This window comes from Gorilla gorilla, chromosome 3, assembly GCF_029281585.2.
Source record: "Gorilla gorilla gorilla isolate KB3781 chromosome 3, NHGRI_mGorGor1-v2.1_pri, whole genome shotgun sequence".
Taxonomy (NCBI): Eukaryota; Metazoa; Chordata; class Mammalia; order Primates; family Hominidae; genus Gorilla; species Gorilla gorilla.
Window position 1 is genome coordinate 189,429,623 of NC_073227.2, and position 27,189 is coordinate 189,456,811.

At 38.4% G+C, this 27,189-nt stretch overlaps 1 protein-coding gene across 8 annotated transcripts in view; it reads left to right on the forward strand.

The window, feature by feature from the left end:
• Nucleotides 1-13,260: 13,260 nt before the first annotated feature.
• Nucleotides 13,261-27,189, forward strand: part of PALLD (palladin, cytoskeletal associated protein) — a 435,452-nt gene continuing 421,523 nt past the window's right edge. For 5 of the 8 annotated variants that reach the window (XM_055385765.2, XM_063705635.1, XM_063705637.1 and 2 more), the window contains exon 1: nucleotides 13,261-13,420. The gene's annotated coding sequence lies outside the window, so the exon portion shown is untranslated. The remainder of the gene's footprint in view (nucleotides 13,421-27,189) is intronic. The other 3 variants (XM_019025356.4, XM_055385766.2, XM_055385767.2) reach the window with 1 other exon arrangement.

Consider the following 27,189-nt stretch of genomic DNA (forward strand, 5'->3'; position numbering starts at 1 on the left):
GTAATACATGTGCCCTGTAGAAGCTGGAAAAGGTAAGGAAACAGACTCCCCGTTAGACCCCCTAGAAATAATGTAGCCCTACCAATACCTTGATTTTTAGGCTTCGGACCTCCAGAATTGTAACAAATGTGTGTTTTAAGTCACCAAGTTTGTGGTAACTTGCTATAGCAACAATAGGAACCTAATGCAACTGGCATTTACTATTCATTCCATTAAAATGATAAAGTCACTTTCCCCTCCAAAACAATTAAAAGAATGAGCCCTGCCCTATTTCACTTTTTTTTTTTTTTTTTTGACGGAGTCTTGCTGTCGCCTAGGCTGGAGTACAGTGGCACGATCTCGGCTCACTGCAGCCTCTGCCCCCCGGGTTCCAGCGATTCTCCTGCCTCAGCCACCTGATTAGCTGAGATTACAAGTGCATGCCACCATGCCTGGCTAATTTTTGTATTTTTAGTAGAGATGGGGTTTCACCATGTTGGCCAGGCTGGTTTCGAACTCCTGACCTCAGGTGATCTGCCCGCCTCAACCTCCCGAAGTGCTGGGATTACAGGTGTGAACCACCACACCAGGGCCTCATCTCCTCCTTTTGATCATGGCACTTCATAAGGGTATACAGTCATCATCTCCACTTCTCCTTCAAAGTCCTAAAGATTATTGGTCTAGTCTATCTTTAGACCAGAATCTGCCCTGAAGCTCCTCTGCCAAACATCATTCATGATGACCTATTAATTGCCAAATTCAAACAGTGCTATGTAGTCCATGATTTATTGACCTATCGGTGATATTCGAGATTTTATACCAGCCTCTCCTTTCTTTTTCTTTTCTTTTTTTTTTTTCCTTGAATCAGGGTCTTGATCTGTCTCCCAGGCTGGAGTGCAATGGCATGATCTTGGCTCACACAGTTGATACATCTGAATTCCATATTCTCTTTTATGTCATTCCTTCCACTCACTAGAATGAGCCTCATGTGTTGTCATCTGGTTTATTGCAAAAGCCTATTCATTTCCTGACTCCAGCCTGTTCTCTCCATTCTGTTTTCCACTCTCCTGCCAGGGTAATTTCTCTAGCATGTAAACCTGATCATGTTACTCCCTGTCTTAAAATCCATTAGCATTTCCTCATTGCTTTCAGATTAATCTGCCTATTGGTATTTCATCTTTTTTTAGAGCTCCCAAACACTATACCTTAATGGTGACAAGTAAGTGTTTTGATTCAGAGGATCTCTCTAATAACAGTTCCATCACGTATTAGCTTCAGCGTATTGGGTAAGTTAACCTCTGTCTTTCATCTCTAAAATGGGAGTTAAAAACAATCCACAGAGTTGTTAAAGGATTAAGTGAATTCAATGTTGTAAAGAGATCAGACACAAAGCAATAGGATGCAGGTATCATTATTATTATTCTCTTCAGGAAATACTGAGAACCATGAATGTAGCACTAGGTAGCTTGTCCTTCCTTGAGTTATGAGACATATAACAGGGTCTTACTCTGTCTTAAAAAGTCTTAAAGCCTTGTGTTGAGTGGCAACAGTAATATCAATCCATATGCACTCAAACATCGTAATTTCTGGACATTCCTTTCTAGGGATTCACTAAACATGTATGTATGGTGACCTACTACGCCAGACACTTTTTATACACTGATACAAAATATTAAAAACTCCTTCCTTCAGAGTTTACATTCTAGTAAAGAATATAAACAATAACAAGAGAAGTAAAAAGTCCATTGTGTTAGATAAAAATAAGCTATAAGAGAAAAAATATATAGAGAAGAGGAGATATCAAATCCTGATGGGAAAAGAAGATGAAATTTTAGATAGGATAGACAGGGAAAGTCCCACTAAGAAGGTGACTTGACTAAAGATTGGAAGGAAGTTAGGCCATTCTTTTTTCTTGGAGAGACCAAGCCTGGCTGAGGGACAGGGAAATCCCTGAGATAGAGTGAGCCATGTGGGTTCAAGGAGCATTAGAGAGGCCTGTGTGGCTGAAGCCGAAGGACTAAGCAAGAGTGGGAGAATGTCACAGAGATAAGGTGAGGAGACAGATCATGCCTGATCCCAGAGAACAAAAGAGACTGTGACTTTTACTTTGAATGTGATAAGAAGGCATGTCATGGCAAATACATTGAGATTTTATCTTATTTATAATTTACTTTTATTAAAATTTGAACAATTCATGTATACATGTTCCTTTTGTTTTGGATATATGTTAAAGAAAAAATCAAGAAATGAAATTTAATATAAAAATAGTATAACAAATTGTATTCCTTACGTGTTTGACAATCTAACACTGGATTTTTTTCTTTTTTGGTTTGTTTTTTCTCTAATACTGATCATTGTTCTAGTGGCTTTTTTGACAGTTTTTGAGACAAAATTAAGTCAAGATAATGTAATATGTAGCTGTCCCTAGTTATCCATGGGGAACTAGTTCCAGGACCCTCTTGGATACTAAAATCCATGGATACTCAAGTCCCTTATGAAATGGCATATTTGCGTATAAATTTTAAATCATCTCTAGATTACTTATAATACTTAAGACAATGTAAATACTATGTAAACAGTTATACTGTATTGTTTAGAGAATGACAAGAAAAAAGTGTACATGTTCGATACAGATTATTTTTTCTGAATATCTTTGATCCATGGTTAGTTGAATCCACAGATGTAGAAGCCACAGAAGGCTGACTATATTATTTCATATATCTATTGTCTTATAAATTTTAAATATACTGCTCATTTTCCTATCCATGTGTTTTTTCTTATTGAATTGCAAGGACACATCTTGCCAAGGTTTCCTTTCATTTTTTTAACTTGCCTTTTCTTCTTTTTAAATGAAGATTTTGTTTTAGTTTCACAGTTAGGAGCTTTTAGAAGTCATCAGATTTATCGCACTGTGCCTTTATATTTTCTTCATTTGCCCTTATGGATAGAAAACTCCTTCACTACCATAGAGCAAAAAAACAAACAAACAAAAAGGCATATATTTTATTATGGTTATTTTTGGTTTTGTTTTTTCCATTTAGCACCTGAATTTATGTTGGTATATGGTGTGAGGTTTGATGGCCTAAGTGTGTTTAGTGAATGCCTCAGAGTTAATTCTTCAGACAGATGGCTGGTAAGCCAGGCACTGCCATCTGAAGTGACCCTGATGGGGACAGGGACCAGAGCAGGCCAGGGAGCAGGGTATGCACTACAGCTGATCTCTCGGGTTTTGGAGACTTGATCCTACACCCTTGCTTTTAGGTGTGAACTTGCATTGCTGGGACAGTAGACCTTAGTCCTTTCTGTGGGGAACTGATTGCATTCCAGCCCTTCTGCCCTGGAAGGGGTCTGCCCTATCACCAACATCCTCACCCCTACATGATTCAGCAGGCTCTTCGCTCTTGACTCACATGGTAAAACTCCACCCCTTTTTACTCATAACCTCTGCCTGGGCTCACTCCCTTGATCTGAATTAATCTACTCTCATAAAGCTACTTCTTTTTTTCTTCAGAGGAATAACTGAAGTCCTCATCCATCCCCCGTGGCTTTCTACTTGATCAGTGTCCCCCTATCAACTTTCTGACCCACTGTCATCCACAGCCCCCACCTCTCTAGCTGCATACCACTTGAGTTTCTCAGAAAAGCTCAAAGGACAAGGCTTCACCCTTTATGCTACTGAACTCCATTCATCTCCTTATTACTCACCGTCCACACCTGTGATCATTGCCTGATTTAAAATCTCCCCACTTCCCCCAGTCACCTTTTCATACCAGACATAAACACCAGTGTGTAATAGCTGCCTACCCAGCCCAGTTAGAAGCTCCCAATTCCTCAGAGTGGCCTGAGGCAGAATAGTGTCCCTAAGGTCATCTCAGCTTCTAGATCCCAAGTCTGATTCTCTTTCCTTGCCTTCTCACTCATCTGCTAAGCTTGTTTATTGGGCAACACTAAGCAAAGTTAATAATTATTCCAGTCTTTAACTAGGACGTGAGAAGCTCTCTCCCCATCTTCACCCATTTCTGTGAAGCTTTCAGGGACTATGGGCCTCGCACTGATAGCACCTCCCCAGGCTGGGCTGGCCCAGACAGTCGAAGAGTAGGACCAGCCACTTCTCAGCCCAGCTGACATTTGGCAGCTTTGTGATTTTGGATAAGACATCTTCTCTTGGGAGGTCAGACAAGATCAACTCTTCCAGCTATGACATTGTGTGAGGCAATGAAGAGGGGAAAGTCCATGAATGGAAGGTGGAACTTGATTGGATCTGTTTTGTGGGTTCAGGAGAGGTCCTATCACAACTCACTGGAGGTAGGCAAGGTAGGTGAAGACTTCCATGGAAACTTCTGGCTCTGGGGTGCCTGTTTCACTGATGATTGAGTGGGCACCCTAAAGGGTACACCTCTGTCAAAGTAATTCAAAGTCCTGCTCATCATTCAGACTGGGCTTGTCAGGAATCAGGTACACTTGGATAACCTAGCCTTAATTCCATTCAATTTCCTTTTATCTCTTAGAAAAATATGATTACAGTTGTTCCTCAGTATCCAAGAGGGATTGTTTTCAGGACTCCCTGCAGATACCAAAATCTACAGATGCTCAAGTTCCTTATAAAAAAAATGGTGTAGTGTTTTATATAATCTAGACACATCTTCTCATATACTTGAAATCATCTCCAGATTCCTTACAATACCTAATACAATGTAAATGCTTTATAAATAGGTGTTATACTATATTGTTTTTATTTGTATTATGTTTCATTGTGGTATTGTTGGCTTTTTAAAAATATTTTGGATGCACTGTTGGTTGAATTACCAAATGCAGAGTCCACGGAGGGCTGACTGCATTTTTAGGCTTATAATGCCAACATTTCTTTGACAAGTTCACTCTGTGTTATATTAATTTAGCTTTCATCTGCACAATCATTAGTACCATATTCAATTTATAATTCATAAATAATAAAGCATATTAACAAATGCATATGCTGTCTCTATGGAAAAGTAATTACCTAAAAATGTTATAAATAATCTGTTTTGATTTTACCCTGCAGAAAGCCTTCTTAAGAAACAATATATTCAATGAAACTACAGTCACAGTTACAGAAGTCAAACGAGCACACTGGGTCTGTGATATTTCTACAACAGGCTTTTTCAACACCTGTTAATCAGTCAATCAGAGGAAACCTCAGGGGCTGAAGATACGCCAGCTTGGTGGAAATTCCTTCCCAAAATAGCAATAGCTGAGCAAATTGCTAGGCTGACAGAAGTAGAGTATGGACAGTTCTTGGGATTTTGTGTGAGACAGCAACTGTGTTCGACGGTTGGCATTTTATCAAAGTTTAAATTCTTTGGTCCAACAGCTGATTTCCTCCTTTGTCATATTCTTTCCTATTTGCTTCCCCAGGCAGTGACAGCCATGTCCTTCCACATTAGACTTCTTGGGTAAGCAGCTTCTGAAATTGTTCTACAGCTGTTAGTAGCTGTCTGGCAGAGACCACTCCATTTGCAAGGTTGCTGAATATCGCTAAGTATCTCCATGAGGCATATAAAATGCAAACTTTAAGGAAACAAAATATTGTTCATTTTGATTTAGGTCAAATAAATGTCAAAGCCTTTCTAAATAACTAATTATCTTGGTAGATTTGCCTTTTCTTTCTAGTGGAGGAAAAAAAAATCACCCTATACAGTTTATTGATGTCTTCATACGTTGTAAAATTCAAAAGCAACTCAGTTTAAAGCATTAAAACTTCCAGCCATGCAAAGAGTCTTAACTTTTTTTACGTTATATTCGGACTTCAAAGACTATTGATTTTCTTCCTGTTTCCCTTAGCATAATATAATCAGCATTTTTCCTTTAATATAAACACATCAGAAAAATCATATTTTATGGCTACTTTAAAATTCCATGAGTTTAAGCCATTCCATAACATGCACATTTAGATTGCTTCGATTTTTTCTTCTATAAATAATACAGAATTAAATGTGTTTTTATATAAAGTGTTTACTGTAGTTAGGATTCTGTCCTTGGAACAGATCAGAGAGAGAGTGGATCAAAGGTTATGACATTTTAAAGGTAGCCAGATGAAGGTGAATGTTCATACAGTATATGCAGAATATGGTTCGCTTGTATATGGGTCTGATTTGCAAATCAGCACACAAGAGCTGATCCACAGTAGAGGAAATCTGGTTTAAGATTTTTAAAGTCAGTAAAGTTTTTTTTTATTCTCCAAATAGAAACATACTGCATTCAAAATTTCTTTAATTGATTATTCTCTATTTTATACCCAAAGACTTAAAAAAATTTTACTCTCTAGTGGATTAAACAATTAAGAAAGGTTTTTTAAGATTAAATGGACTTCAGGCTCATGACCAGAATTTTTTTTGTTTTTTTTTTTTTTTTTCCTTTTTGAGAAATGGAGTCTTATTATGTTACCCAGGCTGGCCTCAAAGTCCTGGGCTCAAGGGATCCTCCTGCCTCATTCTCCCGCATAGCTGGGACTACAGACAGGTACCACTGAGCACAGCAATTTGATGATAAATATAATGCAAATACATACAAATTTCAAACACAAAAAGAAAAAAATGAAAGTTTCCTTTAATCTTACCTTCCAGATATAATAACTAGTATACGATGTGTTTGTTTCACTTAATGCTATATTTGGGATAGCTTATTTCTGTATCACCTCTTGTTTTAGTACCTTAGAAAACACATTTAAAAATCATAATTATTGATAGGGAAAAGTATAAAGAGTAAGAAACAGTAACAGTCAAGATAATCTCTGAAGCCATTTTTTTTCTCTGATGCCATTTTTAAAATAACAATACAGCATGTACGTTGGAGTCAACATACAACCCTATTTGCATCCTAGTCAGAATGCATTTTCTCACCAAAATTAACCTATCATCTTCGAGGAAAACTTCAAAATGTTTTATTCATATGTCAGGAAAGAGAGAGAAATTATAAAAATATATATAAGTATATATACAAATATGATGATGCTCTAACACACTCTCGTGTATACTCTTTTTATCCTAAATCTATGTTGAATATATTTCTATGACTACATACATATTTATCCATTCCACTATGTTTTTTTTCCAATTCATGTGAGCCAAAAGAACTTCAATTTGCTGAATGAAGTGAAATAGGAATCCAGTTTTTTAATAATGAGGGGGAAGTCAGTGGAACTGAACAAGGCCAAGAAATAAATCAAAACGTATGTAGTTATTTAATATATGCTGCCAATTCAAAATAATGTTCTTTCCATACAAGAATAAAATATGTCATTTTATTCATCCATTCCTCCATTCCTTGTATCACCATACGAAATCTGTTAGTACTCCAGTAGCAATGAAGGACTACTCCTCTGCCCTTAGCGTTCCTTTTCACACAATCTTCCTAGATATTTTGCCATGCTAATTTGTCTATGTAAACTTTTGTGTCAGTTTTTCTAAGTCCAGCAAAAAATGCCACTTTATTTTTTATTTTTGTTTTTATTTTTTAGAAAGAAGACCTTGCTCTGCCACCCAGAATGGAGTGTGCAGTGGTACAATCATGGCTCACTGCAGCCTGGAACTCCTGGGCTCAAGCGATCCTCCCGCCTCAGCCTCCCAAGTGGCTGAGACTACAGGAACACACCACCACACCTGGCTAAATTTTTTAATTTTTCTAGAGACAAGGTCTCACTATATTGCCCAGGCTGATCTTGAACTCCTGGCCTCAAGCAATTCTCCTTCCTCAGCCTCCTGAAGTGTTGGGATTACAAGTGTGAACTGCTGTACCTGGCAAAAATGCTATTTTAATTGAGATTATATGACAGTTGTAGATTATTTTGATAAAGAACTGATTACATTACAAAATCAATTCTTCCTATATAAGAACGGGATATAGCATTCCATTTATTTCGTTATTTCATTCCTTTCTCTTCTTTAGTATACATTAAAACCTGCATATTAGTTGTTAGTATTCCTTGGTGTTTTATCTCATTACTATATATTGCATCATATGTGTGTATGGATAAATGTGTGTATGTATACACAGTCACACATGCACCTATACCTTAAAATATAATGTTAAAGTAGAACCATTCTCTTCACTTCTCACAAAAGTTTTTTTTTTTCATTGGGACTAGACATTGAATTTTGTCTGAAGACTCACTAACAATATATGGAGCTGACCATATGGCTTTTTTCTTTCGAGTTTCCTTTGAAGAATTAAATACTAGAAGTTTGGATGTTAAGCCAGCTTTTATGACTTGGCTAAAACCCAATTGTCCAAAGTGTATTATTCTTTTAATACATTGTTGGCTTTTATTTATTACTATTTTTTTCAAATTTTATTTTACTGTTCAAAACACCAATGTGCACTCGTCTCTCTTCATTCAATTTTATATTACTGAATAATGACATAATGATAAAAGGATAATATAATGATATAATGATGTTATTCTGTCTTTGTAAATTCTGAGACTTATTTTATTTGCTTAAATTCAATAAAATCTGCTTTTGAAATTAATTTTACTGGCTTTTTCACCCTAAATAATACTTTTCTCTACATTTGGACCCTTGTAAGGCAGATAGAAAATGAGATTATTTCTAAGGATCATAATAGCTAACTGTACCCCAATACTCGTATACAGACATAGATTTTGTTTCCAGACTATCTCAATTCTACTTCTATTACCTATCATCGTAAGATTATGTTTCTCTCTTCATTTTTCTGCATATGCACAAGTTAGCAAACATCCCAAGTAGCAGAAACATGTGACCAAAAGATCACCCACAGGCTCAGGCTACATTTATGCAGATTTAATCACAGTTCATAAAATCGAGCTCATGAGGGACAAATCTGGAGTTCCCTGCTATGTACAGATAGATATACCAGTTTAAGCAGACAAGTCTTTGGGGCCGTACCTGATTCTGTGACATGTACGCAAGCCAGATACAAAGTATGGGGAAGAAGTAGAAAGACTGGTCGTGGCTTGAAAGACACTTGTTGCCAGGATCCCCAGATGGACCATTGGGACAATTCTGCAAGCGTTTCATGCCTCCAATTTTAGTGTGTTCCTTGATCAGACTTCTCAATTACCATTTTCTCACATGCTCCGTGATCCTTGTTTCCTGGTGGTTGACGCTGGGAATAAAGAGAGGAATAAAAGTGAAAAGGGAGTAAGTAGACTTGTTTCTTGAAACTTAGGATTTTCAAACTTCCTGGATCATAAGAGAAAGAAAACGTCAAAGGGGGATGAATGAGCAAGTCTGCTGCATTCCTTTGTACATCCCTTTCATCAAGGAAACTTTGAATACCTTTACTTTTTCTATTGGCTGCCCAAGAGTTTGTATCTCCTAAAACAAAGTTTGTAAACCAGTACCCTCGATTGACCTGAACCTGGGAGGCAGACTGATAGATAATCTCAAAACAGAGTGATCTACAGCCTGGAAATTCTGGTGAAGAAAAAAATCAGTGTATGAGAGAGCTAGAGGAAGAAAGTTTACAGTCAAATAACATGTTTGAACGTGCGGTTTTGAAAACAGAGCATGCCCCAATGTGGCTATAGGACTGATGGGTTAAAGGGAATAGAGGTGTGGTAGCCAACTGCCAAGATGACCACCAATGCATTGTCTTGCCAACTGGTTCTTACGCCTCTATGCAGTCTCCTCCCACAGTGGATACTGCCAATTTGTATAACTAAAGGATACTGCAGAAAAGACGAAATATGACCTCCAAGGCTGGATCATAAAAGATATAATGGGGCTGGGCGTGGTGGCTCACACCTGTAATCCCAAAACTATGGGAGGCTGAGGTGGGTGGATCACCTGAGGTCAGGAGTTTGAGACCAGCCTGGCCAACATGGTGAAACCCCATCTCTACTAAAAATACAAAAAATTAGCTGGGTGTGGTGGTGGGCACCTGTAATCCCAGCTACTTGGGAGGCTGAGGCAGGAGAATCGCTTGAACCCAGGAGGTGGAGGTTGCAGTGAGCTGAGGTCATGCCACTGCACTCCAGCAACAAGAGCAAAACTCCACTTTAAAAAAAAAAAAAGACATCGTGGCAGAATCCAGCTGCCATGAAGCTAGGAAACTCAGGCAGTGACACAGAGAAGTCAACAGGGCTCCAGCCAATAACAGGACTAACTTTCCAGGCATGTGAGTGAGCTGCCTTGGAAGCAGATTTTCCAGCCCCAGCCATGCTTCCACCTGAAAGAAGCTGGGGCAACATCTTCAGTACAATCTTATGATACCCTGATCTGGAATTACCCAGCTAAGACTAATGGATTCTTGACACATAGAAACTGTGTGAAATAACAAATATGTATTGTTTTAAGACATTAATTTTTGCAGTCATTTGTTATGAAGCAGTAGATAAGTTATATCTGATTTTGGAGGTGGAGGAGGTCTGTTTGTGTGATCTGTAAGAGGAACAGAGATGAAGATTCATAGAGAAAAGCAGGTCCAAAACCAATATGCCAACATATAGAATAGACAAATGGGTGCTGAGTCACCCAGAATAATGGCAGGGTGTGGAGTGAAGAAGAGAACCAAGAGCCCAACTAGATCCAAAGTCTTAATTTTAAAAAGTGGGATGGAGGATGGTTGATGCAAATATAAGTGCTTCAAAAGAGCAGGAATTTCTATAAGAAGAAATAATCATTTGAAAGCTGAACTGGAGCCCCACGAAGGAGCCGCAGACCCACTTTCCCAACCTTGGTGCCCACAGAAATGGGCTCTGGTGGGAAATATGAAAGTGCATGAGAAATGATATTACTGTCCACACACTAATCTCATCCTTAATATCAATTGGACCTTGCTATACTAACTTAAGAGTGTTGGTCAAACTTTCTAAATTGTTTTTGATGCCAATTTTCTAAGGAAAAGAACTTCTTATAAGATTTTTAAAACAAGCTTGGTTTGCTGCACTATTTGCAATACACACACACAAAGGTCACATTTCTGTGTCCTTTTGAGTAAAGTCATATTCATCTTTGAAGCCTCTCTCAGGACCACAAGTTGTTTTTTTTTTTCTTTTTTCTTCTTATGGCTTCATCACTTCACTGGTGTTATACCAGGATTTAGGAACCAAGCAATCCAAGGAAATGTGAGAGAGGCCTCGTCTGGCCAGTAGTCCAACATGATTGCCTCTGGAATTCACCATGAGACTCACAGTTCACCAGAAGGCAGAGGCAAAAATCAGAGTTGCCAATTAAAATTATTTCTAAAGATGGGTTCACTGCTTCCTATTCCCAAGCCTTTCTGAGACTCCATGGGGTGAATCACTTGCTTCTTTTCTGCATCTCCTCCTGGAGGCATTTAAGCTTTGTAATTTAGTTACATGCATACTTATATTTATCTCTTTCCAACAATTTTGTTCATTTCTGATATCTTCTATTGTCTTCCCTCCCAATTTCTGCCCTTTTCAGTTTTTACTATTATCTTGTGGTTTTAGGAAAAAGCAGATATAAATATGTGTTTAAGCAATGCTATGGTTTGAAGGTTTTTGTCCCCTTCAAAATTTTTGTTGATTCCTAATCCCCTATGCAACAGTGTCAGGAGGTGTAACCTTTAGAAGGTGATTCAGGAGGACTCCTCATGAATGGGATTTGATGCCCTTAGGGCTTCATGGAGGAAGTTTGACCCCCTCTTGCCCTTCCACCTTCTGCCATGTGAGGACACAGTGCTCAAGGCATCACTGTGGAAGCAGAGACAGGAACTTCACCAGACAACAAACCTGCTGGCACCTTGATCTTAGACTTCCCAGCCTCCAGAACTATGAGAAATCAATTTCTGTTCTTTGTAAATTACCCAGTCTGTGGCATTTTGTTATAATGACACAAACTAAGACAATCAATCAGAGTTGTATTTCCTTGTAAGTATAAATTTTATTTTTTTATTTTTTATTTTATTTTTTTTAAGAAGGAGTCTCGCTCTGTCACCCAGGCTGGAGTGCAGTGACGGGATCTCGGCTCACTGCAAGCTCCGCCTCCCGGGTTCACACCATTCTCCTGCCTCAGCCTCCCAAGTGGCTGGGACTACAGGCACCTGCCACCACGCCCAGCTAATTTTTTGTATTTTTAGTAGAGATGGGGTTTCACCGTGTTAGCCAGGATGGTCTCGATCTCCTGACCTCGTGATCCACCCACCTCGGCTTCCCAAAGTGCTGGGATTACAGACATAAGCCACCACGCCCAGCCGTAAGTATAAATTTTAAAATCACTTCTTAATTAATATAATAGATGAAATGACCCACAGAAGTATCCAGTCACAGAAAGGACCATTTCTAAAGGACCAGTTTGGCCTATAAAGAAAATACAATAGCAGACCTTCACAAATTTTCTACCATCAGAAAAGAAAAAATATTTAGATATTAAACTGAATCAAATGTGATGGTCTTATCCAGACAAAGGAAGACTCAGCACCCCATTTCCAAGTTAACTGGGAGCTTTTGTGTTGCTCTTTTTGCCACCCTTGTATTTGACTCTGCTACCTGACCTTTAAACAGAAAAGCTTTCTCTTCTTGCTATCTCTGTTTGTTATTTAAAAGATCAAAATATTAAACTCTTGCTATATCTGTCATTTGAAAGATCAAAATATTAAATGATTGTGAAACATTTTTTGCAACTGTAAGAGAGTTGATACTTTTCCTGAATATTATTCATTCAACATTCATTTATTTCTTTGACAAATATTTACGAGATGCTCATGATGTCCTAGGCATTGAGCTAAGAACTCAGTGTTGCAATGTGGATAACATCCAGTCCCTGTGTGTTCATACTTATTTAATACTATTATAGACAAGGCCGTTGGCCGTTAATACATACCATAGTCATATATCAATTTTTAATTAGCAATATGAAATAAGAGAACAATGGGACTTTCCACTCAATTTGACAGGTGGCTAAATTTTCAGTTACTGAATTTACTATTTTAGGATAATCTAGCACATGACCAAAATTTAAATGCACAGAACAGAAGATCATAGTAAGAAGAGCTTCCATTTGGAGTATCACTTTTTCTACTTGGAGTCACATACTGTACTTTAAATTGATTAAGAACATGTTAAAGGTCCAGGTGGTGATTTCCAGCTACAAGTCCAAAGTATAGAAGAATGTGTTTAAATCCTACGTTTATCAGATCCATAAATATAGTTCCTTCTATGTTAAGTGGCTTTATTTCTAAGAACCCAGCCCTCGGTCCTGGGGGTGCTTCCCAGCCCGCTGCTGGAATTCCTGATCATGGCAGTCTGCTGAAACATGAGCTCAGTTACCAAATATAGCTGAGTGGAGTAAGAGGACAGATGAGAGTCTGAGACCACAGTTGCCTCAAAGTGACCACGGACCAGGCAGTCTCTAATGAATAGGCAAGGCCACAACCTCCATTCTCCCAGAAAAGAAGAAATGCTCATCTGAAATTCATCACCTCTCTGGAGTCTTCAAACTGACCAAGCATTGAAAAGGTCTGTAAGGTGTATCTTAATATACTAACTAGTAGGGCAACATTTTAAGGACTTAAAAAAAAAACTAAAAATACAAAAGTTTTTCTGAAGATATGATACTATTTACAAGATACCTTAATTGTTCTTTTGCTTGGAGAGGAAACGTAATGAGAATGTTACGGTTTTGCCAAAAACAGATAATACGTAAGATTTGCCTGCCCACTTCATCTCTGCCTTTGCTGTCAGAGAATTACACTTTCTGTTACAAGCTTAAGCATGCTAAGATGGTGCTATCAATTCCAAAAGGATTAAATGTATTTATGGAGCCAGCTTTTGTCAAGATCGTGTATGTGTTATGTTTCACAGAAAAGGAAAACGCAGCTTTCTGGACCCTCACCCATATTTAAGCTAGATAAGTGATGATGGCTTAAAGTGATAGACCTTAGATTTCAGTAACATTATAAATTGTTAATTACACTTTCAAAAGATTCTAAAAGTAACTCACTGGACATAATTAAATGAGTTGGGATAGGAACAGCAGGTATTTTAAATTATATTCATGCATAAAATTTACATACATATTTTTAATAAGATAACGCTTACTAAGGGAAACCACAGTGCAATCTCGAGTCCAGTCAAATTTAAACGTCACAGAATAATTTTTGTCATGTTGTTTTAAGTTGCACATGAAATTGTCTTGAATCCAATATAGGAGGTTGACATAAAATGATTTTAGGCTCATATTACTTATTAACATTTGCTAAAAATACTAATTGCCTTCTAGTATGAATAATGTGGTGACGTATAAAGCCGTTTCTTGGCAATATAAAACTATTCCAAATCTATTCAATCACATATATGCAGAAATTAAATCCTCATTGCATGATAAAGGTGCCTTCCAATGTTTTTTCTCACAGAAAGAACTTGAATACTCACCTCAATTATTCAGATTTTTTTTTCAGATTTTTAAAATCAAAGTCTTTTTGACAAGTTATTGCTAACAGCAGAAAAGGCCGATGAGGTTTATCTGGCCACTAACTGCCCTGTAAATACATGATTACACATTCCTAGAATATAAATTAGTCCTCTGGCATCCTAGAATCTGGTATGGATTAGGGTCTGTATCCCAGGGGTTCTGTGTCAGCTTTTCCTCTGGGTTTCTCTGTGTTATTGCTAGAGCTGAATATTAAAACTGGCCTTATAGCATAGTTCACAATAGAATGAGGATCTGGATTGCACTGGACAAGTACAATCACTTTGACCTCCTTACCTCATTTTTTAAAAATGTAGAGGGCAATCATTATTCCGGTTTAAAAATAAATCTGACAAGTTCTTTAAGAGATACCAAGTGGAATCTGCAAGGCCCAGACAAGAGCTCCACTTCTTAAACAATATGTGTGTGGAGGCTGTCAAAGGGTATTGCAATTACTGAGCTCCAGTTAGAAATTCAGGCCATCTAGAGTTAATGACTGTGCCCTGGTGAAATTACAGCAAAGAAAACAAAGATTGAACAAAGTATCTTCGACTAAAATTTCTAACTGTTAAATCATATTAGAGAATATAGAAGCAAATTTGGTAAAGAGGTTTTGAATTTAAGTGAGAAGAATAAAGCCCTGAATTGGATAATGGTAATGGAAATGGATAATTCAGAAGTAAAATCTAAATATTTGCAATGGACTCAGTATGGTGAATAAAGTTGATAAGATGAAGAGGACATGGGATAACTTCAAAAACTCTGTAAAGTATCTTATTTGGCTGTTTCTGCATTAAATGAGCTATTAGATTATGTCCTTAAAATTGAGATTAAATAAGCTGTTTAAAGAGATATTTAAAACTGTAGGATAAATATATCTTCCTGCATTGATAATTTAATAATTAGAAAGGAAAATAATCCATGTGTATTTATTAAGAAATAAATTATAAAGTTGTAGTGCATTTTCTGCATCAAACATAAAATTTCATAAAATTTTCATGTTTGACTTTTGCCCTAAAGGACCCTTTGTAGCAAAAAAAAAAAAAAAAAAAAGGAAGGAAGAAAGAAAGGGAGACAGGGAAGAAGGAAGGGAGAAGGGAGGGAGGGAGGATGGGAGGGAGGATGGGAGGGAGGAAGGGAGGGAGACATGGAAGAAGGGGGAAGGGAGGCAGAAGGGAGGGAGAGAGGGAGGGAGGAAGGGAGGGACTTTATTGATTTAGTCTAGGGGGGTTGCCTGTGATTCTGAAGCACGAAAATTAAGTGTTAAAACTTTTCTAACTTTGGTTTTCATAGTTTAGGTTTTATTAAAAGATATTTCAATATCTAATTTTTGTATCAATAGTTTGCATTACTTTTTTAGTAATTGCTTAAATATGAAAATAAATAAAACTGCTAAACCTAAAATTAAAAATCACTTATAACTTTTTTCAAAAATTACAAAATAAGCAACAAAAGATCCCCCTGAATGTCCCACCTTTCAACTCTTACCCCTGCCTAAATCCCCCCACAGAGGTCAGTGTTGATTGTTTGGTGTATGTTATTCCAACCATTTTCATATATTTATTCCTATCTATATATACATTTTTAAATGACTATGGGAATTTAGCTATTCCACCTGGACTCTCTAAAGAATCTGCTGAATGTGGTACATGGTATTAAGTGATCCTTACTGCCTGTCAATGTTTTTCTAACATCAAACTTTTTCTTTCAAAATTGTAGCAGTTCTTCATCGACTCTAAAAGTATTTCACAAACAGACTTCAAAAGTTTTCCCCTTATCTAAATTTTTAAAGTAATTTCCTATAATATCTCCAATGAGAGAAGAAAACTTTGCAGTTAAATGCAGGCTTCCACCCTGAGTCTGCCACTTTCTGATGGCTCAGTTTGGGCCAAATAATTGAAACTTTTTCTGCTGCAGTTGTGGGTAATACAAACAATAAAATAGAAAAATAACACCTACTACATGGATTGTTCTGAGGATCAAACTGTTCACTTTTGAAAGCAGGTAACTTCCAAGCTGTTATGTAGGAACAACTTGCATTGTCACTGAATTCTTTCTACTTACTAGACTCTGCTCTTTCTCATGTATATTCCTTGTCTTCCCCAAGTTCCTCCACGTCAAAGAAATCTGTTTCAATTTCAACAGTCAATAGTGCCTTGATTCATGGGGAACATGCCAGGGGGTGGTCCCATAAGTCTTGTTTGTTTTTTGAGTCAGGGTCTCACTCTTTTGCCCAAGCTGGAATGCAGTGACCTGATCATCGCTCACTGCAGCCTAGAACTCTTGGACTCAAACAATCCTCCCACCTCAGCCTCTGGAGTAGCTGGGGCTACAGGCACACACCACCACACTCAGCTAAGTTTTTGGGTTTTTTTCTGTATTTTTGTAGAGATGAAATCTAACTATGTTGCCCAGGCTGGTATTGAACTCCTGGGCTCAAGCGATCTTCCTGCCTCAGCCTCCAAAAGTGCTGGGAGTACAGATGTGAGCCACCATGCCCAGCCCCCTATAAATATTTCTTAACTGACAACATAGAGGATTATCCCAAATATCACAGAGCTGGCTTTCAGGTAATCTATCCCCAAAAGTCAGCAACTTTAAAGGCAAATGGTAGTCATAATTTTTAAATTTGTCTATTTTTTCTATCATTTGTATATTCATATATGAATGTGAACCATATACATTTATGCCTATAGTACATATTCAGGATCTAAAAAATAAATGTTTTGCCAAATATTAGGATAGTCATGCCAAGATAAGATTCATAAAATTACTTATGTCAAATGTGTAATATACATACCAATGAAAACTTATTTGTATGTTCTATATTTTATAGTATACCATGAATCTAACAGAATTCAGATGACACTAACTTAGGGAGAAGTTGCAAACCATAAAATTACAATTAAAAGTAATCTATAAATTAAGTGACATAAAATTCCTTACGAAAGAATGAAATAGCCAGGCCTGGTGGCTTGTGCCTGTAATCCCAGCAGCTCGGGAGCCTGAGGCAGGAGGATTGCTGAGGCCAAGAGTTCAAGACAAGACTGGGCAATGAAGGGAGACCCTATCTCTACAGAAAATAAAAAAGAATTAGCAGGACTTGGTGACATGCACCTGTAGTCCCAGCTACTTGGGAAGCTAAAGCAAAAGGATCCTTTGAGCCCACTAGATCAAGGTTGCAGTGAGCTATGATCAGACCATCGCACTACTACAGCAGGGGCAAAATTGAAAAGAAAAGAGAAGAAGAAGAATGAGATATGCCCAGGGAGTTAACAAAATAGGTCACCGTGGATATTTACATTTGAAAGCAATATTTGCTTAGGATAAGCCAAGATGCTTATAAGGATATAAGCTGCCTGTTGACAGTTCAAGGTCGATAGGATTCTGTAATGACTCACAGTATTTGCCAACCCTCCCAAACCTTTGCTTCACCAAATGTTTGCTTAAGATGAAGAGTTTGGCATTACGCACACGTCGAAATTCACCTGGGATAATTTCCCTTCAGAGCGCCATGAGGTGACACAGCAGCTGCCCCCATGGTACACTCTGAAGGAACCTAAAGGACCATTGACCTGAGCATGTTCTCCTCTTGTGACTTTCACCACCCTCCCCGCCAAGGGTGTGCCCCTCAAAACAGCAGTGGTCTGTAGATGTGAACATTAACATGCGAATGTGCATTTCATTTTATCTTATATGTCTGCACCCTAACAACTTTCAAAGCTAGTTTGAGGCTGTATGCAATAAAAGCATAGTACAATTGCCCAAAATCAATTAAGAAAATACAGAAGATCAAACCAAGTATAAAAAGCTTTGAACTTGAAATGTTTTCTCAATTTACTACCCTTGTCCTTTCTTTTCTTAGAATCTTAACTCCCTAGGACAGAGAATCTATCTTCTTTCCAGCTATGTCCCTGGCCTATGAAAGAGGTGCCTAGCACATAGTAGGCACTCAATAAATAAACGCTGACTGAATAAAACAATGAGAAAAGTAAGCAAAAAAAATTTTTTTTTAGCTAAAAACATCTGAATTTCTATGACTGGAAATTTAACCCTGAGCTTGCTAGTGTCCGTGTGAAAGAGTCATCAAAGTTTACAGAATTCTTTGTCTAACAGAATTGCCAGAAAATAGAATAAATGCTTTTCTAGTTCCAAATTTTTTCATGAGAAACTTTCTTTGAGGGTAATGAGAAACATTAACATCCACGTCTTTATAGATACTTTTTTTTAACACAATGTCTGACCTATGACTGATTTTGCATTAGCGAAATGAGCAGGTAAAGTGTATTTTATATGTAGACACAAACAGCTATGTGTTATATGTATACACTAACATTTAGCACTGATTACTCTATCAAGTTTTTACCAGAAAACAGAGCCCAGGACACAAGTAACAGTTGATAAAACAGAAGAAAAACCTAGTTTAAGAGCAGAATAACGTTTAGCTGCACTCAGTGGCTCACGTCTGTAATCCCAGAACTTTGGGAGGCCAAGGCAGGAGGAGCCCTTGAGTCCAGGAGTTTGAGACTGGCATAGGCAAAAAAGGGAGACCTCGTTTCTACAAAAATATATTTTAAAATTTAGCCAGGCCTGACGATGCACACGTGTAGTTCTAGCTACTCAGGAGGATGAGGCAGGAGGATCCCTTGAGCCCAGGAATTCAAGGCTGCAGTGAGCTATGATCATGCCATTGCAGTCCAGGCCGGGAGACAGAACGAGACCCTCACTCAAAAGAGCAGAATAACATTTAGCTGAAGAGAGCATGTCCCAGAGAAATGTCACAGCAGGTTCTGGGAGGCTGAAAGGAAATCAGTCATCAGAACATTTCCTGCCTCGTGCCTTTGTTCACATGTGTGTCAAATCCTATCCAGGGCTCAAATCACATTTCAAACACCCAGTATTTCTTAGCTTTTCTCCATCATCTGCTGTAACCTAGGCAGTGTGCTAAGCATTTGCCATACAAAGACGCCAGTCACAGCTCCTGCTTCCATGGGGCTCACAGTTGAATGAGGAAAGCATTCTCTAAACAAATACTTGTAATTTAATATGATGACTGCTATGAGAAACGCAATGCAAAGTAACATGCTTGGAAGAAGAAGCAAATTATATTGATCGGGGAACTGTTAGAAAGCACCAAAAAGTGGTAAAATTTAAGAAAGTTTTCAAGGATGAACTGGAGTTTGAAAAACAGAAAGAGGGCTGGACACAGTGGCTCATGCCTGTAATCCCAGCACTTTGGGAGGCCGAGGCGGATGGATGACAAGGTCAAGAGATCGAGACCATCCTGCTAACAAGGGGAAACCCCGTCTCTACTAAAAATACAAAAATTAGCCAGGCGTGGTGGTGGGCGCCTGTAGTCCCAGCTACTCAGGAGGCTGAGGCAAGAGAATGGTGTGAACCTGGGAGGCGGAGGTTGCAGTGAGCCAAGATGGAGCCACTGCACTCCAGCCTGGGCGACAGAGCGAGACTCCGTCTCAAAAAAAAAAAAAGAAAAAGAGAAAGGAAGCACATATTAAGCAAAAGGAGCAGCAAGTGCAAAGGTGTGAAAACCAGAAAGAATCTGAAGTATTTGAGGAATGGTGAGTGGGCCAGGGAGGCCTGAGTGCATGTGTGTTGGTGATGACAGAGGGTGAGGCTGGAACATTTCCATCAGCTCAGGCTGTCCACGGGTATGTTTAACCTGCACATCGTGCTTTGGAACTTTTCTCATCAGCCGGGGAGCATCATAGGAAAAAAATAAAAACCAAAAGAGTGACGTGACACAATTTGTACCTATGATCTCTCTTACCATTTTTATCCCTTACTGCAATTTGTTGAAACTATTTTAATAGCAATTATCACGCTCCTCCTTGTAACTGAGTTATTTTTTACTCTCGTCTAATCCCTCCTACTGGATTGTAAGATCATTTAAGGAGAATAACTATGCCTGGCTCATCTTTGTCCTCCTTGAAGCTTCTCTTGCACAACTAAGCAGTTGTTCCGTTGATTTCATGTTCAACTTACTATTCCGGGAAAGGGAAGTAGAAGAAAGGAAGCATGACTATAAGATGGGCAAGGCCAAGGAAGAGTCATTTCCTCCATGGTGAAGAACATAATGCTATGCAACTTCAAGCAAATTAAAGAACAGTTGTGGTTGGCCGGGCATGGTGGCTCACACCTGTAATCCCAGCATTTTGGGAGGCTAAGGTGGGCAGATCACAAGGTCAGGAGTTCAAGACCAGCCTGGCCAATATGGTGAAACCCCGTCTCTACTAAAAATACAAAAATCAGCTGGGCGTGGTGGCAGGCAGCTGTAGCCCCAGCTACTCGGGAGACTGAGGAAGGAGAATCTCTTGAACCCGGCAGGTGGATGTTGCAGTGAACTGAGATCATGCCACTGCACTCCAGCCTGGGCGACAAAGTGAGACTCCAACTCAAAAAAAAAAAAAAAATGGCTGTGGCTAATGAGCGTTTTAGGGAAAATGACAATTAAGCTAAACTGCTAAAGCTGGAGATGATGGATAAGACAAGGATGAGAAAAAGAAGAGGACAGAAGAATTTCTAGGAAATTCAGATTCCTTCTGAGAAAAGTGAGGAGGCAGGGGACAGGACAATTTAAAGATGCCAAAGAATCCTTTATTCCTCAAAATTTCAAAATCTTTCAATGCTACTTACTAAAGTAGAACCACTTTAATGGCACTGGTGTTTACCTCATTTCCTCTTCACTCATTAACAGCAGTATTAGTGGGTCTTTTTAGTCTATTTCATCTTCTGTGTCTATCACACCGGCATAGAATTACCAAGAGCACTGTTTGACAGAAAACATGAAATCTCAGGCAAATGATGGAGATGTTTGTGGTTGTGTTTCATTCCTTTTGATTTTGACCTTTTCATTTTGGAGTGCTGACTGACATGGAAATCTCTGAAGCACAATTTTGCAGTGAACTTGGCCCGCTTGGAAACCGCCCTCGTTCATCCTCATTGAATGAGCATTTTCCCTAGACCACGTGCATGTTCCCGCGGCAATAACTGGGTTGCAAATTAAGCCTGAACCAGATATGCCATAGAACTACTATTTTCTTTTTCAATGTGCAAGCAGTTTTAAAGCTACACCTAATCCTGACTACTGGATCCTGTCAGATGGCGCCTCTTTAAAACCAAAATATGAGTTAATAAGCAGGTGAGATAATCTGCCTCCAGCAAACACTCCCTACATTAAGAATTGAAAATGTTTTCATCATTCAGAAGTTTGCTTTAAGCTTTGTTATATAATGCTCCTTGTGAAGTTTTAAAATGTATCATATTATGTTCATTTGGAACTAAAAAGCAATTGAATTAATAGCAGAACTCTGATTTCTGATCCACAGTTTTGTTAGTTTGATACATTGCTTAGGATTCTCAATTATGAAAACTACAATGGTAAGATGGTAAAGTGCATAGAACATGAGCTCTGGAGTTATTCCCTGGGCTTAAACCTTGGTTCTCCCACTCAGATTTTCTGCCTCCATTTCCTTCTTTCTAAACCAGAGGCTGCTGTGAGGATTTTAAATGAAATAATCTACATGATGACTCTGGGCACAATGCCCACCGCAGGGTAAGCAGTCCATTATTAGCCATTATCATTATCAACCATCGTGATCATTAATAGCCTTTATATGTGTTATATGAATTCATTAGGTAGCTAATGTTCTATAGAAGGGGTTGGCAATTTTTTCCTGTAAAAGCGCAGGTAAGTATTTTAGACTTCATGTGCCATATAGTCTCTGTTGCAACTACTCAACTCTGACATTGGTTCAAAAAAACAAAGACAATCTCTACATTCAAACTCCTACCCATGAATTCCAACCCAGCATATATGTCAAAGGCCACCTTTTCCTTGACCATATTTTCAATGGCCTTGCCCACTTCCCTCCCATTTTACCTGCATGTTAAACTGGGATCATCTATCTCTGTACCTTCACCTGGATGGCTGAGCTCTGGTGGAGAGAATTGCACAATCACACAGATTAATGACACTATAAATACATGACATCTAACTTCAACCAGGCCCTCACCTCTACCCATAAATCCTTCTTAGGAAACTTCCTTCCCCCTTTTTCTACAACAGCTATTTCAAATCATCTTCTGTCCTCATAAACCTCCAATGCACAGAAGTCTCAGTTTGGGAACTCTCCTTTCTTTCTATTACAAATTTTGCAGAGAATCTCATGTTTCTCTCTCTTTCCCTTTCTCTCTTACCGCCCCCCATGCCCCAACACACATACACCCTTTGTTACTTCTCTCCTTTAACAATGAAAGAACTGCCCCCTTCCTACTGGAAGCTGAACACCTCATACTCCGTTTGTCCTATAATAACTCATTTCTTCTTACATCTTTTGAGAGCTGACCTATAAATCATCCCCGCTTTCTTACATTTATTTTCAGCTTCTCCCTTCTTACTGCCTAATTTGGTTTGTATAAAACATGTTACAGTGCTCTATCCTAAAAATGAACAAACCTCACCAGAGTCTATACTTTTGTTCAACTACTACCTTCTGTCTCTCCTTCTTTCTATGATCTTTCCAAAACAAACCACCACATCTGTAATATTTTCTTTCTTTCCTTCTTTCCTTTCCTTCCATGTAGCAATCTGGCTTATATTTCTGTTGCATACACCGAAAGTGCTGTTGCAATGGTGCTAAATATTCCCAAGTTGCTAAAATCAAAAGGACATGTACAGCTTCCTGAGATATTTTCTTTCCCAGCTTCCATGATATCTAGCTTTTCTTGCTTCCCTGTGATTATTCGAAGGATTCTATCTTCTCCTTCTTTTTTCCTCGATGACCTTATGCATTCCCATGTCTTAAAGTGCCACCCATAGGCTAATAATCCCCAATCCAGCTCTGTTCTCCATTCTCCTGGGCTCTAGATCAGCATCTCAAATCTCCTAGACATCAACACCAGAGTTACCAAAGGTCCCTCAACTGCAAAAGGCTCAAATCAAAATCAAGCTTAAAAAAAAAAAAAAAAAAAAAAAAAAAAACTTGTTCCTCCACTGGTAGCATGTAAGTTAATGGTACCAGTCATCTGGTTGTTGAGGTGAGAAACCTGTAATCCTGCCTCTGCATCACCTCTGCCTTTAATCAATTACCAAGTTCTTTCCTTTCTATCATCTGTCTTGTGGACCCTGGACCCACTGCTTCCCTGAATCACCAGCTCTCACTTCAGAGTCCAAGAAGGACACATCTAATCGCTGTCTAGGCCAAATGCCAAGACTTGTGCCCAGTCTCCAAGGGGCTGGGAAAGAAAATACTTGGAGATTTCACATCCCATTACAAGTGAGTTCAGTTTCCCACTGAGCCTCAGAATATGAGGAATTCTCCAAAATGAAGACGTCCAGATGACGGCAACACCAAACGTGAAACCATGATAAATGTGCGCACCCCCTGGATTACTGCACAAGCCTTCTCACGGACCGCCCTACTGTCAGTCTTGTCTTCCTCTTTCCCTACCTCTGTCCCCGATCCAGACTGCAATCAGTTATCTCTCAAAAATGTAAGTCTGGTGATGTTTCTCAAGGACTTAACACTCTTCCTTGCCTACTGACTACCCATAACATAAAATGCAAGTTCTCTGCATGGCTCCAGGCCCTCTCTGACCTAACTCCTGCTTTCTAGCCTTATCTCTGGTTATTTTCCCATCTCCAGATAGATTTCTGTTTAGCTGAAATGCTTAGTGGAGTTACCTGAGTCTGCCATGTGCTCTCTGGGATCCAAGTCTTAGAATACATATTTGCCAGTATCCTCTTCACCTCCCCGCTCTTCCTCATCCCTCACACATCATTCTTTCAGCTTTCTCTCTTTCACAAAGGTTTCCTGATCCTGACCTTGCTGTTGCTTCTAGGTGCTATCACAGCACTTTGTTTTTCTATACCACTGCAGGATGACTATAGCTAACAATAACATACTCTATAGTTTCAAATGGCTAGAAGGACGATGTTGAATGTTCCCAACACAAAGAAATCATAAATGTTAGAGATGAATATGCTAGTTGCCCTGATCTGATCACTATAAATTGTATGTATTGAAACATCACTAGGTACCCCATAATTATGTACAATTATTATTTGTCAATTTAAAAAATAAAATACAATTTAAAAAAGACATACTCAATTATATAAGCTTATTATTTAGTTGTAATTTGTATTAAGTTCCATGAGGGCAAAAACCTTCTCTTTTTCAAGGTTATATCCCCGTCCCTAGCGCACTACCAGGCATGTGGTAGACAGTCCATAAATACACTTTGAATGGGTAATTCTGGTCCATGTAGTACATCTATCCCAGCTTAGGCTTCACAATTTCGTCATGTCAAGAATCAAAGGTTTTGTTGCAATTATTTCCTTGGATTTTCAGCTTAATCTACCACAGGTTTGGTTGACACAAAATGTTTTTTCAATCTCCTTTAGCACTGATTTCAACACAAAAACTGAATTTCTTTCAGGCCATAATAAATAAATAAATAATAAATAAAAAACACAGTAGCTTTCTTTCAAAGAAAAATAAATTTTACAAGAAATGCAATAAATGAAAATACAGTCTGTTGTGCCTTTGGTACACAAACCTACTTTCAGCCCCCGAGTCTCCCCCTCTCCACCTTCATGTCTCTTCTGGATCCATGTTACCTAACGGCTCATCTCCCCACACCTTGTAAGAGTTGATCCTGATCCTGGCTTCCCCTAAAGTTATCTACCATGTGTGCTGACTGAGGGGCCAATTGTACTTCAGAGCTCATTACTGAGAGAAACCAGGCTGCCTTGGTAGGACAAACTATAAAACGTTTTGAAATATACAAAATGGTACTGGGTGTCCTTGCAATAGACACCCAGTACCATTGCTGGATTGGCTCTGGTGGACCTTCCAGCATCATCTAATTCCACAGGGGTCTATGCCTTTTATTGTCTTTACAATTTTACAACTCTGTAAGTTGGAAAAATCTAAAAACAATGCAAATTATACTGGTGCATAGATATACAAATGATTTTTTTTCTAGTAGAAATGCTATAGTTTTCCACTCTTATGATTCCAAACATTGTATTTTATTGCTCTATAGATATTAACCCGTTTCAAATCTATTACCAACTTCATATCAGCATGCCTGATTGCCTACATGTGTCTCATCTTCAGCGTCTCCTTTGAAATAATTGTAATATATTACTGATTTTTTCAATTGTTAAATAAAAGCTCAAATACATGTTATTTGATTTTTATATATTACTATACCTTTGCCTTTTCAAAATCATACTTTAACTGCCTGTTTCTCATGAAGAAAATACATTCAAGTATTAAAAATACACTGAATATAATTGTTCCTCATATATGAGCCATATCTGAATAACTGGAGACCAGTCAGGATGTTTCTATCCTGCAGCACAGACAGGACAAAGGAATTACAGTGATATTTGGGTTAGTAAAGTCAGGGAGAATGATGACACCCTCTGAAGGATTAAGGATTTACTTGAAGAAGAGTGCGAAATATGGTTCAGTAGATAGAGTAGGGCTAGCATGTGGTGAATCTAATAATTCACGCACAAAAAAAGTAACTGTCTTTCTAAGAAGACATGTAAGACAAAAGTACAGTATTCCACTTAAGAAGATGGGGTATGTTAACATTGAGTTTCAGGATCTCTGATTAACTATCCTCTATTAAACAGCAGGTCTATGACTCACTGCATCCAGTGAAGCAGTAGGCTCTTGAGCTGGATTTCTACAACCCCCTCGACTCTTGCATAATGTTTTTTGAAATTAGAGATTTTCTTAGATGGGAAGATACTTCTACACAAGCAACTCAATTCAGTCCTCTGAAGACACACCATTTCTGGGGAATGTCCCACCAAGTTTACTCCTGACTGACACGAGGTAGAAAGTTGAGGTTCATCACATCCAGGAAGCTTCCGTTATTCACTCCTAGACTCAGTCTTGTGGCAGACATCACCGCTGATGTTTTCTAGATCTTCCCTCTCAGTATTCTATGAACAATATATAGCAAAAGAATGGCACACTTAGAGTAACAAGGAGTCATTGCCTCACAATATATAGTTCAAAATGTCAGTGGAATTTAAAGCTGTAATAGCTTACAGATAATGGAACACCTTTTATTTAATTCTGCTGATATTCCCATGTAAGTGTTCTATGCCAGGCCTCTAGTTATCTCACGCCCTTTAAGATTAGATTAGACTCTCATAGCCCCCAGGTTTTTCTCACTTTCCTTAAAAGCCTTATCAAAATTTTATATTATTAACATATTATTTGTTTAATATCTTCTCTATCTCCTCCACTTTACTACCTCCCATGACTTTTAACTCCTTGAACATGATAACTGTGCTGTAAGTCTGGATGAAGGGTCAGCAAATTTCAGCCCCTGAGCCAAACCCATCCCAACCCTTTTTGTATGCCCTGCAAACTAAGAATGTTTTTCTCATTTTAAAACTATTGTTTAAAAATTAAATATCAAAATAATAATAGTTTTAACACATTAAAATGACATAAAATTCAAATATGAGTGTCCACAAAGTTTTATTGGCACACAGTCATGCTCATTCATTTCCATCATCTATGGCTGGTTTCATGCCCATGCAGAGTTGAGTAATTATAATAGAGGCTGAACAGCTCACAAAGTCAAGAGTATCTACCATCTGGCCCTTTCCAGAAAAGTTTGCCCATCCCTGGCATACAGCACAGCTGTACTTCCAGCACCTAAAATTTAATAAGTGATTATTACCATCTGTTGGACTGTTGAGTGAATGAATATGAATGAACATAACTGGAGACAATAAAGTTTCAAAGATTTCACTGAAAACTAT